The sequence below is a fragment of the Hetaerina americana genome, unplaced genomic scaffold (genome assembly GCF_022747635.1).
Source record: "Hetaerina americana unplaced genomic scaffold, ioHetAmer1.1.p SCAF_8, whole genome shotgun sequence".
In the NCBI taxonomy this organism is placed as follows: Eukaryota; Metazoa; Arthropoda; class Insecta; order Odonata; family Calopterygidae; genus Hetaerina; species Hetaerina americana.
Genome location: NW_027287427.1, coordinates 12407101 through 12426244, shown reverse-complemented (window position 1 = coordinate 12426244; position 19144 = coordinate 12407101). Strand labels below are relative to the sequence as shown.

Below are 19144 nucleotides of genomic sequence, written 5' to 3'. Positions count from 1 at the left end.
GTTAGAAGACTGGTTTCATTTTTGGCTAGCGCCCTTGAAAGAATAACTTTTGTCCGCAAGTTACCTCACTCTTCTTTTATAATGTGCATCAAAGTAAAGACAACTCCTAGCTTATGCACGGATCCAGTGCAATGAGAGAAACGAAAAACCTTGGAAGGTGTTTGAAAAGTCCCAGTGTTTCCTTCAACCCGAAGCCTAGAGATTACATCGGGGTTGTATGGGAGCTATTGCATTGCACCGGTGGCATGTACGAGGGACGAGATAGGAATCGCCGACGGAGAAAAAACGAAGAAATCGCGAAAGAGGTGCGTGGTGCGTGCTTTTCTTTTGTCACGGGCGAATGCGACGGAAGCAACCCTCACCAGTCTCCCTCTGGCGTGGGTGACAGCAAACACGAATCCGATCCTCCACACGGGGTGGACACCACTTCGTGCCGATTCGGAGAATTGGATGGAAACTGATTGATTTGGGGCTGCGGCCCGGTGGCCTTTGAGAACTCTTCGATTGTATACAAAGGGAGGTGTTGGGTGAAAAGATATCGCTAAATGAGGCGAAGCATGCTAGAGCCTCTTCCAAAACAAAAACATTTCCTTTACCGAATGCATACGTGGAGGTTTTTAAAGCTGGATTCAATGATAACTTCTTTAATTTTTACATGCGCCCATTAATTTACTGCTTTACATCGGTGATGCCCAGTATTAGTTAACTTATGTATTGGTTATGCTTTGTTTGACCATTTTTAAAATCAATTGGCTATGTTGCTTAATATTAAAATAGACCATCGCTAATGCATTTTTATACTGCACTGAATATATACACAGAAGCGCGTGTATTTTTACTGATTAGGCACATATCTAATTAACATTTTGAAGATCTTGGTTAAAAATAGCTCGAGATCTGTGAATATGAGCCAAATATTTAAAACGCTCCTATAGATATGCACCCAAATATGCGCAGGTACATACCTCAATGGAAAGTATCTTGACTATTCGTACAGTATTCCTTGGACCTTTATTTTGTAATTGGATCAGCTAGGAGCAGTACTAAGCACAGGAAAAAATATCATACGAGTCGCTTCCAAGAAAAAATACGCAGAAGCGTCCAAAAGTTACGGTTCATGTTACCTTGGTATTACTTTATGGCCGGAGGTTTGGATGTAATCATGACGGAAAGAATGATTCGTTCTAGATTCCTCGGGATTTTTGTTCTTTGATTCATTTGTTATTCCCTGTTATATTAAACCAAAGTTTTGGGCATTGCCTCTAACTTTATCTGCATCATATTGCTGTTCCGTCGCAGAGATCGTTAACAGCGACATCACCTTCAGTTGTTTGCCATCGGTTCAGAAACCACTCAAGAAAGTGTATTTGAAGAATGCTCAAAAACCAGAGAGTGTACAAACAGAGGCATGGGCAAAGAGGTACGAGCTATCTTTCTTAAAATGCCGTTTTCTCGATTCGGCATGCATGTAGGATGCTTTTATCGTCGAGGTACCAAGGCGAACTCCGTCATAGAAATGACCTTAAGGGTAATAGAGATTCAATATTCGTGCGCTGCAGCGTACCTAATGCTCAAATTACCCTATTCATCTTTTGACGTCATGGGGAAATGATTTATCCGAATTTCTTGGGAAAAAAATTACTATAAAGATTTGTCTTACGGTGACGTGGCATGGCGACAAACATGGTTTACTGTGGCTCATTCAGTCTTTATTTTTTATGATTTAAGATTTTGTCGATAATTAGGAAGGATGACACCGAAAACATACTCTTCGATAGTGTATAGAATATACCCTTATATCAATATCAAGTAGGTACTACTTCATTAAATGACATTATTACACGTAAAAACCAATTTACTTCAAACAATAAATTGAGAGCTGAGTAAAAAAATATATGTTACTTGAGTGCAAGGGGATTCACATCACATGAATTTAAGGAGGCTGTATGCATACTTTTATGAAATTACCACTTTCACCGATATCTTTTTAACACTGTAGCTCAGTTATCCATATTTATGTTTCCACGAAATAACATTAATCTACTTTGTATGTGTGATCCAACGAATATTTGGTCAATTCCACAGCGACAAGCAAATGCTAATTGTTATATTTTTCCGCATCCGCCCTTTCCATTTGCAATAGTGATGGTTGACTACTCTCATATGCATTGTGTAATGCTTCAGTGCTTTTCCTATGCAAGGAATGCTCTCAGGTAGGTTATCTAATTCAGATCATGAAAGCAGACAATTTGTAGGAGCATATCCGCGAGTTTCATCTCTGTTTAACTTGCGAACCCGGCATACGTTTAAAGATAAGAGTCCGCGGATGTCAGTCACGTCGATGCATCGCGATGGCAACGGAGAAGTACGTGCATGGACAATGTTTTCCATTAGGTGCAGGGCATGGCGTCCTTCCCACCCGCCTCCATCACACTATATACTGGTCGCGTGAACAGATTGGAGGCGAGCACAAAAGTGCTTAATTTGTTCGCAGGGAAGGGATTTTATTCGCGCCCATTCAATGGAGGCAATGCTTTCAAAATGAGTTGCCGTTTGATGGGCGTTAGCTAGTTCCACATACCTCCCCCTTGCTCCTTCCCTTTCGGATAATTTATTCGTGGAGACAATTGAATCGGCTGCATTTCAACTCATTTAGAAACCTTTTGATGAGATAGTTATCACGTCAAATGATCCACGCTGCTCGTGCGTTGAAACAAAAAAAATGCGTGTTACGCCGAGTAGTTTTTCATGCCTTCTCCGAGGTCATACGGCTCCCCACCATGAAATAACATTCCCACAATATGACGCTAGTTTTTCATTATTTTGAAATGCGCCTTAAAACTTAAAATCAATGAACGAGGGCGTAAAAATATTTTCGTGAAAATGAAAAGCATATATTTATTTATTTATCGAAAAAACCTTCTCATGTTGACCAAGCTCATCTATCACCAATAGTGTATGTCTCTGAATGGCTGGACAAATGTAATTGACCGCAGGCTTTCCCGATAACCCTCAGGACACTGTTTTTAATTCAACTGACTGCAGTCACATGAGTATCTGTTGTCAATATAATGCTATTGTAGTCATACTTAGCACGTTCGGGTATAGCCAGCTACATGGGACGAATTAATGTCCATGTTGGTATATTTTCCTTGTATTTATCTGCAGCGTGATCAGATGGCACTTATTTGTGAAATTGAAAGAAATAACCTGGTCGAAGTATTTTCAAATTTAATTTAATAAAAGTACAAGTATTTCGAATCTACGAATGTCAGTAAGATGTAATCTGTAAATTACGAAATGACTTGAGTAGTTTTCTGGAGAATACCTCCATTGCTACTGATTGATATTATTGCTACTACTGATTATTTGTTGATTTTCTTAGTAAGCTCAAACTGCAATCGGTTTCAAGAACTTCCTCACAAATTGAGGGGATGAAAGTATTAAAAAAAGTGTAATTACTTAAAATCCATATCTAAGATATAATTTTAACCCACAAACGTTTCGGTACTGCGTTAGTAGACTGCTATGCCAAACTGACGGTTTTCTTAGTTTCCTCCACTCATTTTGGCGATAAAATATTGCTAAAACGATTCCATTGGACATGATTAAATGAGGTTTATTTTCCCTGCAGGCTTTATTCCTCTTGATATCAAGTAATCATTTGCCGGACAAGTGTTTGTAGGAGAATCGTTAAGCTGTCATCACCGGAAAATAAAACTTACAGCCAGGGTATGATATGTGGTAAACATAACTGAAGCACATCTGAATGCCTTAAAACCCTTAAAAAACTTTGCCGAAGCCGAACTTGTTTTATTTACCCTATATACTATCCAAGATTGACAGTTGGTTTCAATTGTCTAAGAACAATAACATCGTTAAGAAATTCCAAACAGTAAACCCTAGCAGAGTGCCTTTCAATTTGAATGTCGTTTTAAATGGTTGACTTCTCTAGGCATTTACATATACTCAAACAAATAAATATATGTGCCTCCTTTTGATAGGTTATATTTCCTATTTGATTCATTGGTATCTGGTATTGGAACTCTGGAACTTGGTTACGTAGGTTAAATCCCAGTTGAGAACTGTTAATACTTAACCATAGAAGTGGTTTCACGAAAATGCCCCTTAGGATTTTCTCGTTTCTCGGGATTGCTTAAGTACGTACATACTTCAGAGTCAAGTGTAGCGAGGTGGAAAGATCGCAAATTCCAAAAGCATGTTCTCATCCTCAGGGGATGATGCTTGCTTAAAACGAGTTTGCATTGTGCCCGAAGATTATCTTACCTCCCCAGCCTCTCTCACAATACCCGAGTCGTACATGTGGAAAAATTACCTCATGCTTAAGGTTCAATTCACCGTTAAATTTCGCCCTTCTCGACCGCAGCACTTCGATGAAGCATTTTGCCCTCTTGCATCATTTCAAGTGGAACTAAAGCCCAAGCGCTGTTCGGGATGTCGAAAGGTAACGATGATGGGGGCGTAAAAATGGAGATAAATGAGAGAAGGGCCTAATGGAAATCTCTCCACTTAAGTTACACTCAGGGAAATCATTAGCATCCTTCCTGCGGTCTAATTTCGACCATCGAGCGGTTTGGACGAGAATCTAATGCAGAACTGGCGGGGCATGATAAACTGCTCGCAACTGCCACGCACGTTTAAGGCATTCATGGCAATATCGATTAGATTGGACGTAACATTGTTACAAGAGACTGAGACTGGAAAAAATCTTCAGATATATTGACTTTTAACTACAATCCTGTTGTAGATATGCAATTTATGTTAGCACTTAAAAAACCATAAACACAGTAATCAACCCGAAGGTCTGTTTGTTACGTGATGGTAGAGTTCACCCAGTACTAAGCCTGACATCGTGTGAAATTCATACACCTGGCTAGGGGAGAAAGTTCCTTTCCTTGCGCCGGTTATGGTTTCCCTGGAAGATTGGTACCCAAAAAATCACATATCTTGGGTGGATCTGCAAGTGCCCAGAGAGGCTTGCACGGGAGTCGATCCCGGGCCTTCCGGTCAATTGAGTCTACCCCTGGACTACCGCGACCCCTTGTCAGCATCTACTCGTATGCAATTAAATTCAAATATTGCTCTTAATCGGTGTCTCGATTGCATTGAACCAACTTTTTACCAAAAGTAACTTCTAATGATTTTCTGGCGAAAGCAGACAACTTGAGCAAAAAGCGGAAGTATTTTTAATGGGGGAGGAGCAAGTAAAGTCAGAAAGTAAGTTCAAGTTTTCCTTGGATGCTACTCCTTTTAAAGCCAGTTTGGATTGAAAGCGAAAAAAGAAAAACAAGGAAAGTATTTTTCCTGAGTGCACTTTCATGCTGCAAAGACCTTCTTTATACCATTTTCTACCGTTAAGGAAGGGGGCGTCATCGCTGCCTTTAGGTGCTCCGTACTGGCTATCCTGTTATCTCTTGGGCGGAATGCCCACGCCCCTTCATTCCTCAAGTAAAGTAACGGTATGAGCCAGTCCGCCGAACAACGCCGAAAAGTGTCTTCACACAAAACAAACAAGCTAATGTCGACGGGGGCAAAGGGTAGCATTAATACTTCGTCACGTCTTCCTCATTCGCAACCTCTCAGCAAATGTTTCTAAATAGAACTTTACTGATCAATAAAGTCGCGCATAGACTATTCGAGTCAAGATTACTCTTTGTCTCATTGCAAAAAGTGTTAAATGTAAGAAATTATCGTTAATTTAATGGTAAAACTCCGTTTAAATGCTTAGCTAAACTTCTCATTGAGTCTTAACATTCAAAAAACGATGAAATGCCAACTGTGCTAGGACTAGTACCTTTTACGCAGTAATATTTCTTAACAGATAGAAGTAATGGTGCTCTCGTTAATATTTACCATGATAACAACATGTTACGTTATCCTCTATCACAGTTATAATTTACCGTTTGCCATTTCTCTCGGACGTCAGGTGAACAAGAATTCAGACACGCGGTCAAGTTTTTTCGATGACTTCCACCTACGGTTTTTTTAAAAAAATGGACTGGAAAAGCGGGTGCATTAAGCTGCAGGTTGACAATCATGTTTCTGCAGGGGGGGAGGGGTTCAATAGTTTTTTTTTATTTTCGTGACGGCCTCAAGTTACGCAGAGAGAGAGAGAGAGAGAGAGAGAGAGAGAGAGAGAGAGAGAGAGAGAGAGAGAGAGAGAGAGAGAGAGAGAGAGAGAGAGAGAAAGGGAGTGATGATAAACGGAATCTAACTTCACCGAAGTCTGGTCTCTCCCCACGGAAAGAGAATTCCGAAAGAAGAAAGAGAGCGGTGTGGGAAGTATGCATAAAAGGAGCTTGATTTGCGAGCTCCTTAAATTGGAGAGGGAAGCGTTTCGATAAGGAGAGAAGTGATCTCGCCGTCATTTCGCTTAATCTGTTCCCTTAATGCATTGGGGATGTAAAAAGAGAGATTAATTCCCCGTATCTGAGCGAGTTCTTGGTAAGAGGAAAGCTACCACCGCGCGTATCTCACTGTCTTCCGACTTTCATTTCCCCTCCGTTAAACCTTTCAGACAACCGAATACCTGTTGCTTAGCTTGATATGGTGCCAATCATGGTATTTAAAGGCAAATATTTGGCATTAACTGCCACACTTTCGTCTCCGATTTATGACTTTCTTGATAAACAAAACAGACTTCCAACTCCGGCTGATATCGAAGAATAAATTAACTCGGAATTGCACTTTTGTTTACGAAACGAGCAGCTTAGAGGGGGAAAGGGTAGTCCAAAATTACCTTTCTACGATATGTACATATTTCCGAGCCAGAAATCGTGTGCAAAAATTTTGAAACTCTTTGAAAAAGGGCAATTGTCAGGAGACGCTTTGCAACTGAATAATTGGCTTGTACTATGATAGATTTAAGCAAAAATTAGAGTTTCACGTCGCAATGGAAAATTTTATATTAGACGGCCAATTAACATTCCCAAACGCGATAAAACCGATCTCTCATCCGCTCCTGCTCTACATTGGAGTTTGAAGGCCGTAAAATAATCCGTTCCTTAATTCATATCATAAACTGCAGACTAGGCGATCGAAAGGAAAACGCACGTCTCAAACTGTTAGATATTTCTTCAAAGCGCACGAGCTTGGCCAATTTCATGCATTCGGTAACTTAATGTTGCTAATCGTGCGTAATTTATTATCTCTTTCCGTGCATTGAACTTCCCTTCCAATCTCGAAGTCATTTCGCCTTAGCCTTCGCCTGAGTAATGATGAAAAGCAAATCATCGTAATCAGAAATTACAGACTCTGAAGTATTGAACAAGTGTGGTTGATTTGAGTCTAAATTTTATGAATCGCAGGGATTAAACCAATTATTATTGGGAAAATAAATGTTTATGCAAATGCCACGTAGACCATTTCCTCAAACAACTTAAGGTGATTATGAAATGTCACAAAAATTACCGAGGTTTTTCATTGCACGGGTTTGCAGTGCATTAGAGCCCGCAATATGTACACGATTTAAACTACAGTTTTCGCAAATCCAGTGTTTGACACTTGGAGTACTATCAAAAAAATCTAAGCAGAAGGAACGGGATACGCAAATTGTCGGAAAATAAGTTTGGAAATTGGGGATTCAGTTTTATAATTAGTCTACTGCAGCGTTTGTTCAGGCTAATTGACTAACAAGGAGTAGGTGCAAAGCAGTTTGCACGATATGGTGATTGGCAGTTTAATACAATTTTTTTTAAAGAGTTTCCTTTCGTGTTTTGAAATTCGGTTTCTATTTAATATTCAGATTCCCTATTAGGAATTATTTAAATGGACGGCTACCTTTAAATGCGAAGAACTAAATAGATGTGTAAATAATGAATTCGTTCCCCTTTGGCCAGTTATAGTTCTGAACTCCACTCGATGAATCCAAGGCCAGAAGGCTAATAAACGACAAATCGGTCGATTGGTTTTGATGTCGCATTCTCGCGTAATACGAATTTCATTCTTCCGAAGACCCTGGCACGTAAACGTCCTAGTTTCACTCCTTTTGTCTACCAGGCTAACCCAGATGTTTGCGGAGACTCCTTTTAAATATTTTACAGTGTGAGACACGTTCAACAACAGAATGAGATCATGTAACTACATATCCCAGAAAACCTTTGTCGATGTTAAATTTCTTTTCGTGACACTCGAATCTATTTAACTTCCAACCGCCATCAACGGGTATCACTCAATCCTACACTCCCATGACACAGTGAACTTCCATTAGTCTTGACAGGATGTTATGGAGGTCATGTTAGCATTGACTTCAATTTACCGGATATATATCTGCGAGGAGAAATTAAACGAACAACATATGTAGGTGTCACCACTCGTGTGAATGAGTGGTGAATAATTAATAATGCTAATTATTTTTAGAGTCATCGAGAGATTATTTTCTGACAAAATTTCACGACGTCTCTGTAGTTTTGCATTGACTGTCTAAAGTTTTTTAGATGAAAAATTGTAAATATGTCAACCGGGGGTAATAACAACCAGGGGTCAAACAACCGGGTGTAATAACCACTCAAGATTTCTCCTCGCTCATTCCCCCGTAAACGCATTTCCTTAAATTCTTTCAACGTTTTCCCCACCAAATTAGCGCACGAACAATTTCAGACCTGCAAATGAGTTACCAAGCAGTAATGTCCAGCAAGTGAAAATTGCATAAAATCTGCGGGGGGTCAGAGGGCAGGTGGTAAACTCGTTTTGCTTGACTGGAACGTAAGTAGTTTTTAGTGGTCGTCAGTCGGTGGCGTACGTAAGCCGCACGTGCTACCGGCGGAATGCGAGTGAAGAACGCTTGGCACGCAGTCCGGTGACGAAACTCCACTATGCTCAGCGATGATGCGGCAAGGAAATGGGAAAATAAGAAGTGGAAGATATTTATTGCCTCTCAAAACAGCGCGTTCAGCGTGTACTGAATGATGAGAACGGTGTTTGTTTTCGTGACGCGAAGGAAAATATTCAGCTGCCTCCGTAGCCTACAAAAGTTATACGTACGTTTGAATGTCCGCGTTTCCAGGATTCTTTAACTAAGTAGTAAATGGTAAATAGTTTGGGAGTCGAGAAAACAGCGGTTTCTAGGGAAAAATAGCGAGAAAAGGTCAAATCGAGTCTAATTATCCAAGCCTGAGAGAGCTTATCACTCTTGAATTATAATTTTGACCGATTGAATATACATTTTCTTATTTTGATCGATTGAATATATTTTTTCTTGAGACATACGTTTGAGGATCGATTTTGTGGACACGCTTCATCAAGAAAAAAACATTCGCTTTGTGTTTTCAGATCAAAGTTTCAAAACCAGATTTCTGTTTCATTTCTCCAATATTTTTGTGTGTTTTGTTCCACTATGTGATTGTTTCTGTTTGGAAAACCTCAGAAAAAATAAATCCACTTTCTCCTAAGCGGAGGCATGCAAAATAGTTGAGAACCTCAAACTCTTTATAAATGACGGCAGTTGAGGAATCCAAAAATCAGATATACCGACTTGAGAAACCGCGTTACGTGCCAAGAATCTCTCGCGTCGTTCTCCAACAAATATTCCTCGATCACACTGATATTTGATATTTTATTAAAATATTTTAGCACCATGCAAGCCACCGCTAGGATGGGTAGCAGGGGTTGAATACTCACAAGACTAATTTTGACCCAAAAATAACCCCTACTGCGGTCGAACAATGTTATTATGATCCCCTATCGTTCGTGGAAAAACGACATCTTAAATCTATCTGCTCTACACTTAATCTCTCTAATTTTACTAGCATGATCCCTCCTACCGTAATACGATGGGGATGATTATAAATTTTCAACATCACTGCTAAAGAGACGCCCTTCCGATTTTGCAAGAGCTTCAATCTATAATGTAAGCTTCGCTCCGTGAGTGATTCCCAGCCTAGCTGCTATAATAAATAATATTTTGGATACGCTACTAAGTTTATCATAAAAAACGTTGAACAAATATAGCTCCTCCACACTGCACCCAATCCAGTTCGGTAATCAATCCAACTTCGTGAGGATCCCATATACTTGCAGCATATTCTAAATGAGGCCTAACAAGCGAAAGATAATATTTCTCTTTGACCTTTTTACCACATTTACCCATTCAAGGAACGCGAATCTGCGATCAGCGGGAGAGGGCACTTACGGAAATGGTTTCGAATGGAGTGGATCAGTCTCGGAATAAAATATCCTCAAGGCGTCATATGATCAGTGTCCTGGCGGACGAGAAAGGTTTCCCCGAGAGTGGGTATCACGTTCTTCATTTCGCATGTCCCGCGAGCGAAGCGTACATATCTATACAATTGGAGCACACGCCAAAAATGCGGAGGCATTTCCGCGAAACCCGATCGGAAGTGGAAAAGGAAAGTCGGAGGGCACTTGCTTTCTACTCACCGACTGACAAAGGTGGCGCCGGTCGTCTCTCGGTCCACTATTCTCGAACTCCTTTTCACCGCGGGTTGAGCCGACACAAAAAAGATACGGGTGATGCGAAACGGAACGAAAGAAAAGCGATGTCTGTTATTCCCTCCTCGAGAAGACCCCACTCGATGCTCTCCTGCCGCGTGCCTTAACAGTTGTACGAGAGCTCGGCGTGTTCCCTTCCCTTATGAAACCTTCCCGCCGCCTCCGCCCACCTTCCCCTCCACGCATTCCCCCACTCCCCCTCCCTCTCCTGTCCTACCTCCCTATCTCCCTCCTTCTCTTCCATCAGACGCCCTCTTCGGAACGCCGTCTGCGATTCGATTCGCCCGAAAATCGATATTATCTAAAACCTGTTCACGATGTTTCAGTTTTCGGCCCATCGTTTCCGTGGTGATTTCCTTCCTATTCTCACCGTTTCGTCCTGTGATTTGGACCCGATTCCGTAGCGTTTCGATGGATCCCACATGATAAACTTGGACGGGTTGTCATGAAGTCACCAAGGGCATGAGTGTCGGGGAGGAGATGGAGGTGTACGGTTGAAATTTGCCGACCAACAATCGGAGGAATTCCGATCAAAACATGTCGCTCGGAATGCAAGGGAGTCTCGGCCAGTAGTTCAAATTCAAGTCTAGTAACTAATCGACGGCATTAAAATGGCATCTACAGCTGTTTTGTTAGCAAGAAGATAGTCGCAAAGCCATCTATATGTATATTTATTTGCTAGGCTAATCAGCGACGTAGGGTATGTTTATCACGTTAGAGCGGTTAACATCTGAGTCGATGAGGGTAGATCCCATGGTTTTTGGTTAGAATACCTCCTTGTCCTCCACTCATGCAAGTTCTCCGGCGAAGGTGGATGGTAGATCGCCGCATTGTATAAGGGCTTGTAATCCCTAAGCAAAAAAGGTCTCAGAATTTCACAGAAAACATCCCTTTATTGTCTGCATGCTGTGATATTTTCTTGAATTCTCATACGTAATCGGTAGAATTAGAGTAGGGAAAGGAAGCATTTCAAGGAAAAAGCATCACTCTCCTAGTTTCATTAATTAATGCCTCTTTTTAATTGATGTCATTCGGCCGGTACTAAATGTTGTTAATTTGATGAAGGCAGCCAAGAGGTTAGAGCGTCAGACTCTAGACAGAGGGATTTCATTTTAAATTGCTATATATATATATATATATATATATATATATATATATATATATATATATATATATCTGTGAGCATTCCCAGATGATTCCATTCTTTGTGATAATCTGGCATCAGATCTTTCTGGGAATCCGCGGGAGACGTGAGGAAAAGAATTACGTGCACACAGGTGATAACATCCTTCTCTCCACTGGAGATGTGATTTTCACAACCATAGGGCCTTAAAATGCACGGGAGTTTTACCATCACTTTTCAAACCTTCATTCGGGTGTACGAGTGTAATTCTCAATTCGGTAATCTATATTGAAACACGATTTTACGTCACGTAACTAATTCGTCTCCTTTGAATCAATTCTGATAAATCTCTCATGGAAATCGACTCTTAACCTTAGCCGATGTCTTCCGCGTTTAATGCCCTGTTCCTCTCACTTCATCCTCCCGCCTCCTCATCATCCCTCATCGAAGGATGGGGCGGCATGTGATACGGTGATAAAGTGAAGATCTCACGTCTCAACTGGCTCTCCAGCAGCATATTCCGCTGGCGCTAATTCGCCTCTTGCATTGCTCTGAAAGTGGCTCACGTGCGCTTGGAAGTGATGGTGGCATACAAGATGCAAGCGGGTTTTGCGGGTGAACCTCCGGGATCCAGGAAGTTGGGCATTGTGCCGGCGAGGAACAAGAGGAATACTTTGCCTCTTTGATGAACTCCGCTATAGGTGTAGTTTGCATCTCCAGTATTCAGGCACGATAGAGTATCGGAGAGAATCAATTCCCGGTGACTTGAGAATGTTGATGCCCTGATAACTGAGCAAAATTTTAAAATCAAGGTGATGGTTTCCGGGCGTGACTTTATGGAACTTGCTACTATTCATTTCGAATAAAACTTTGTACTTCGTATATTTACACAATAATATATTTTACACGACCATGGCTTCGACGAATAACGTTGTCTTCAGGTGCAAATACAAATTGTGAGGCACGTATTTACAAATATTTTTTCGTATATAAATGCCTCACGATTAGCACTTGTACCTTAAGATGACGTCAGTCGTCGGAATCATGTTCGTGTAAAAATATTTTTATGTGGAAATGTACAAAATACGAAGTTTTATTCAAAATGATTTCTAAAATCAAATATATTTCAGTAGGATTATTGTCATTCATTCATACGAGATGAAAAATTCACTGATAACCTGTTACAAGACGTTGAGAATGACTCTTTCTGAAAATGATTCTGTACAAACACGGTCAATTTTTGCGTAGTGATGAACGTAAGAGAAAAATACACATATGTATACATATTCCCCCTTAGATATTTTATCTCGACTATGTTTCAAACAGTTCACTGCCACTTTTTTCACTTTGAAAATCAATAAAAATGTTCGTAATTATTGTCGGGATTGAAACTTAATTAAGGTAAAATCGTAGAATTGGTTTTTGTAAGTTATGAACGTTTTCAAAAAGTTTAGCCAGAATCAATTATATCATCATATTTTTAATTGCGAAATTCGGGGGTGTAAGATATTAATTTTCCTCCAATTTGCTATTTATGTTAAAACAATAACGTTCCCAGGCTATTTACGCGTGAAATACATGCTTGTTGTTCTGGCGTGGTGTTTTTCGAGAGCATGACTGGAGAGTGAAAAACTGCCGCACTCTGGCGAAAGATTCAACGAGAAATTTTAGTACTCGAATTTAAAATGTTACTACGTTAATCTGAGTACAGTTATAAGACTTACAAAGCAATGCGGTCGCAAATACAAGTCTAAATGTGTTGCAAGAATTTTGAGAAATGCGAAGTCACATGACTGTACGGTCGCCCCATGCTGTGCCTGTGAAAGTTCTGTAGCCTCTTCCAATCTTTATGATTACCCATTCGGAATGGTTTCGGGGCCACCCGACCGTCGCCGCTGCTAGGGAATGGTGAGTGTTCCTGGTGGCATTCATGAGGAATGTCACCAGGTGCACTGTACCCGGAGTAAGTGATCCGATGATTACCAGCTTGGGTCATCGTTTACAAATAGGTCACGAAAATCCTTACGAGCAGCAAATTCGTTTGGAAACAGAGCAAGCAAACTCAACCGTCGCTCGAACCCGATGGGATATGGGGTCGGCCGAAGTTTACCCGTCTCGTGTCGAGTAAGTTTTCCTTATCATTGAATGAAGATATTTGAAATATACTTTTACCATAGTGAAAAATGGTATTGTGTCCCAGTTCACTTAGAACCTGTTTCTAACAGGTAGAAGCCAAATTCTCTGAAAACAGTCGCAAATGTAGTACAATACATTTTTAATCGCTATATCCTGGGAAATGTGTGCATGATAAATGTGATGATTTTTGTGCTGATAGTCATAGTGTTGTCATTATGATTCTATGTTTATAGTGATATAATTATGTAATTCCGTATTATCCAGGTGAAAGGATTTAGAAAATGCTTGTTAACTTTGAGAAGCCGTGCTGTGAATGATTGAAGTTCATTAAGGCATCCGCGAATCGGGGAAAACATCATTATTTCTCAGATTGGCTGGATGTCCCCGGACTAACTCCAGGATTTCTTGCCAGGCTACTTGTATTTTTTTACAAAATCGGTTGTTACGTCGCCATTTCGAAAAATTCTCCCCAAATCTCAAATTTTTACACTTAATTGAAAATTCCGTGGCTTTGCGTGAAACAATCTTTATGAGGTCTCCAGAAGAAAGCGTAAGTTCTGATCAAAACACAGATTTTTGAAACGCCAGGTGTCAAAGGCATTAACGATTCCGTTGACATTCTCCCATTATGCCTACGCAGTTTCAGCTTCCACAGCACGAGTACGTGCGGAGAATTCGCACCAAGTACGGAATACATTTCCCAAAGCCTCTTTTACGTTTTATGACCTACAATCAAAAACAAAATTTTAACTCAAATTTGACGACATTGGTATAATAAATTTCACATATTTCACGAGGCGTGAACATTGACACGCTCCAGACTTGGGAGAGTTTCGTTTCACTCAGAGTTTTGGAATGAATAAAAAGAGAAGTATTATCTTATTTTGCGCCGTTGCATTTATCTATTCTTGATGTTTGGCATAAGTATATTTGAGTCTGTGTCAATTGATATTTGCAACGGTTGAAACAAAAGGTTCAAGTTTCCTAAGGAAAAAATAGTTGAAATATTTGTTAAGGAATTGCAATATGTTTCATTTGACTAATGGCAGAGTGACTGATACGTATATGGATTTACTTTAGAGATCTAATGAATCGCAATGCCGAATTTAGCATGTTATGAATAATGGGTTCAAATAATTGAGCAAAAACATTTCAATCGGCATAATTGATGTGTTCTATATTTACAGATACCTTACAGTATTATTGAGGAGAAAATGGAGAAATTCTAGAGACAAAATGGACCTACGAGAAAGATTATTCCTTATATATCCGTGAGTAATCCGGCTTTATTCCCGATGCATTAGCGAATCACTAAATGCAGATCCAGTGCAACCCTTTCAACTGGGTAATTGTATATCCATGAAAGTAGAATAAGAAGCGGTATTGAAATATTTTATTTCTTCCCCGCAACTTTCTCCTCGAAGTCTCTCGTCTTCTCTTGCCAGTGGTGCAGGATAGTTCCTTATCAATCCGTCATTCCCGGTAAATTCCGAGGGCGCTCAAAAGGAAGGAAAAGCAAGGAAATGGTTGACGGGCGGGCGTTAGTGTGTTTGATCTTCTGGGCGAAGACGCCAGTCCCACTCGAGACTCCTTTGTTCGTAGGGACGTGGAACAGAAATGATGAGACTTGAAGTTAAGTAATCACATCCGGTAAACAGTAAAAGTGGCGATGCCGTATACGGACTGTGTTTTTGCTGGCCTATAAACTCGTACAAAAACGTAGAGAGTTAATTGAATTAGATATCTTCTTGAACACGCTTCAGTTTGTCAGTCAGTCAAGTTGTTGTAAGTATTGCTGAGTGAATTCAGTGCAACAGATATGGGATAAGAATGAAGATAAATAAAACGGAAGGTTTTCCAGAAAGAGAGAGGCTAAGGGTAACATTAAAATTGGAGGGCAAAAACTAGAGCAGGTGCAACAGTTTACGTATCTCGGAAGTGTTTTGGACCAACACGGTCAAAGTAGTACTAAGGAGAAGAATTGCGCCGGGAAAAGAGGCTTTCAAAAAGAGGAGGGAGTTGATGACAGGGACGTTGAGTAAGGATGTTAAGAAAAGGCTCGACAAAACTTAATGTGGAGCGTAGTTATGCACGGCGCGGAAAGATAGTCACTGAAGCAAGATGATATGTGTGGATTTGAGGCTTTTGAATTATGGGTGTGGAGAAGGATGGAGAAGGCGAAATGGACGAATAGGCGAACAAACGAAGCAGTAAAAAGCATGGTGGGGGAGGAGAGGGGATTGTTGGGTGAAATCAAAAGGAGGCAGGAAAGATGGATACAGAGTATTTTGATTGGCGGTGGGATGTTGAAGATTGTGATAGAGATAGAGAATATAATGTTGAGAAAACCAAGAAGGGGCAGGAATAGGAGAGGGATGTTGGACGGGATAAAGGGAGGAAGGAAGTACACGGAGATGAAGAGGAACTTTTGTAGAGTAGGATGTCGAGTTGTGTTTTGTAAGGAGAGACAAAAAAATGTATTTGGTGGCTGTGTCCATCCAAAACCTACCTCAACCGGTAGATTACATATTATAATCTTCCTGAATATACTCACTTGATTTTTTGAGGTTCGGTCAATAAAAATATAATTGGGAGGTTAGCTCTCATTTTTCATGCATCAAAAGCGAAATATAATTAATATATAATCATTAAAAATAAATTATAACCACGTCAGAAATAATTGTAGCAACGCTAGTGTGGTCAGGTTGAGTGATAGGCTGAGAGTCGAACCACCAAAAAGAACAAGTGAGAAAAACAAGTGGCGAGGGAGAAGAAGGGGTAGACCAAAATATTCATGGGTGAGTGTGGTCAAATGGGCTCAAAGCCTCGAATTAGGAAGTCCCAGTAACAAAAGAGCAAGAGTGAAACGATTTTAATATTGCCAGATGCGAAAGACAGTGCGCGCAAGGGTAGGGTAATATGGAAGAAATTTGCAAAAGGGATTTAGTCCCATGAAATAACGTGCGTTCAGAATTTTTTATTCTCCCATCCTCCCCGGAAGGGTGCCAACCGAAGGGCTTGTTCACATTCACGGGAAAGAGTAAAGGAGCAAATTCTGTCCCAAAACTGTGTTGATTTTACTCGAAATTAATTGGCTTGCTTGGAAGATTTGCTGCCCGTAAATTTAGATTTCTATGGAAAATGAGTTTTGCTCCTACATGCCATTACAAATAAGTACTTAAGGCCAACTAATAGTGACTACTTGGCGGTGGAATTTGTATTTCGTTGAAGCAATAAGGGTTAGCTGGCTACGTTAATTTTTCTTCGGCTAATCTGAAAGATATTGGTCCAAATCGTATCCAGGGATAAAATGCTGTGCCATCGTGTGGTGGATATTTTACGGTCACTCTAAGGGTCCCGATAAAACCAAACCTGTTGTAAAAAGCAATTAGCACTCTGTACTAACCAACGTAAAACGTGACCTGCGAATCAGCTGGGATGTTCGTTATCTCAGACGATATTAAAACGGGTACTTGTTTTAATATCGTTAACAGGCAATTTACCATTGCGAAAATAGGAATGCAGTAGAATTGACAATTAGCCTGTGTAAAATATGGAAAATTCCCTGAACAAATCGGTCACGGTGATCCGCTCTTGGAACGTAATGGGAAATTGTGTCATTTTTGTTTTAAAAAAGCGCCCTCTGAGACTTCCAGGGCCCTTATTGTATTGCTACAGAGCACACAAAACACATTCGAATCAAGGGGTGAAGTGAGAGAATATTTCTCTCAACCCTTGATAAACCACATCGACGATATTGCCAATTCATGATACGAAAATAGGTGTAACCACGCAGTAATAGACACCAGGAAAGGTCATTTGCACTACTGATCAAAACATGGAGAGCGTAAGTCGTCAATTGAGATGGGTAGAAAATTGGAGAGAGGGTGGAGAGTAACACGGGAGTGGACTGAAGGCAGTTCTAAAAAAAAAGGCACCCAGGAAGTACAGTTAGATGCAGAGGGACGGAGTAACTGTACTTAAAGCGCGAGTATTTTCCAAACGTCAACCGCCCAATTAGGTATCCATTGTTATTAATGAGAAAATTTGAGTACTCAGAATCTAATGAAAAATTAAAAAAAAACCTTTGATACTGCGATTCGAATGCTGGGTCTCATCGGAAGTTGTCGTTGTACTGTTTCGATGGCATCATCAACTTTTGGGTAGCGGGATAATGGTTAAAAAACTGAAATTCCAAAACATTTGAATGAAAATATATACACATTTAGGTTTTTTATCAAAACAAGAATAGTAACCCAGTATACCGAAAGAAACAGGCGCAGAGAGAGCCTACAGTAAATCTTGTCATTTTTATTTCAAATGATTGAAAATTGCGCGATAGCTTTCATTAAAAATTCCTTCATTTACATTCTGTGGTTAAAATTTTAATTTCAAAGTCTGTGTTTGAGAATAATAAGGGAAGAGTTTGGATTAAGAATTGGCCAACTAAACGATACGTCCTGTACTATATACTGCGAATGGGATTCATCATTAAACTATGCCATTGACTACGAGTACAATTATTAGATGGTATGAAGCATCGTTTTAAGGAGGCTGCATCGAGATGTCATGCGAAGATGCCATTTTGATAAAAAACTCTCAAATTTATAGTCATAAGTGCACTTTATTTAGTAATTATGATAAATCAGGGACTTACCATGCTCATTCTCCTAGAAATTGACTTCGGAAATCCTAGATGTTATACCAACTGTTATACCTGGAGGTGGCCCTCCACCTGTATGAGTGGAGGACTACCTCCAGGATAATTTTAGATTAATGGTGCAAAAATGCATGTCGTTTCCATGAAAAACTAATAGCATGTGCGCAATTATGAGATATTTATAATGGTGTTATCATAACTCTTCCTACTCGCCTTTGTTCAAATCTTTGTTCGGTCGTATTTGACTTAATCCGAAAGTGTAGGAAATATTTTGCTTAAGGTCATTGAGAAATCGCAGTTGAAAGGAAATTCACCAGCACTGTCGAAGATGTTGCCAGAAGAAATTGATCTATAGATATTATATTTTTGTATTGCAAAAATTTCTAAGCGTTAAAATCATTCGCCTTGACCGCAATTCGAACCCGGATCCCTCGATGTCCTATTGAGTAATCTAGCCATTTAAGCTACCAAGGTATCCTCTTACATTCCGATAATTGTATCAATTAATTTTACCGAATCTATGGAATAATGAAATTAAAAATTAAATAAACCAAGACTACACGTCTTCCAAGGAGCAAAACAGACTCCTTTAGAGTACTACCAAGAGTACATCTGACTTCAAGGTAATTTTTATAACTGTGTTGGTTAAGACTATATTGGTAGAATAGAACGCCGGAAAAAATTAAGGAAATAGACTCGCGCACTGATACATTTAAATATTGGATTTTCCCTCGCACAGCAAGCGGCACATAAAA

At 40.0% G+C, this 19144-nt stretch overlaps 1 protein-coding gene across 2 annotated transcripts in view; it reads right to left on the bottom strand.

The window, feature by feature from the left end:
• LOC139697966 (ciliary microtubule associated protein 1A) overlaps positions 1-10563 on the bottom strand; it is a 57964-nt gene extending 47401 nt beyond the window's left edge. For both annotated transcript variants that reach the window (XM_071596821.1, XM_071596822.1), the window contains exon 1: positions 10399-10563. The gene's annotated coding sequence lies outside the window, so the exon portion shown is untranslated. The remainder of the gene's footprint in view (positions 1-10398) is intronic.
• Between the last annotated feature and the right edge of the window lie 8581 nt (positions 10564-19144).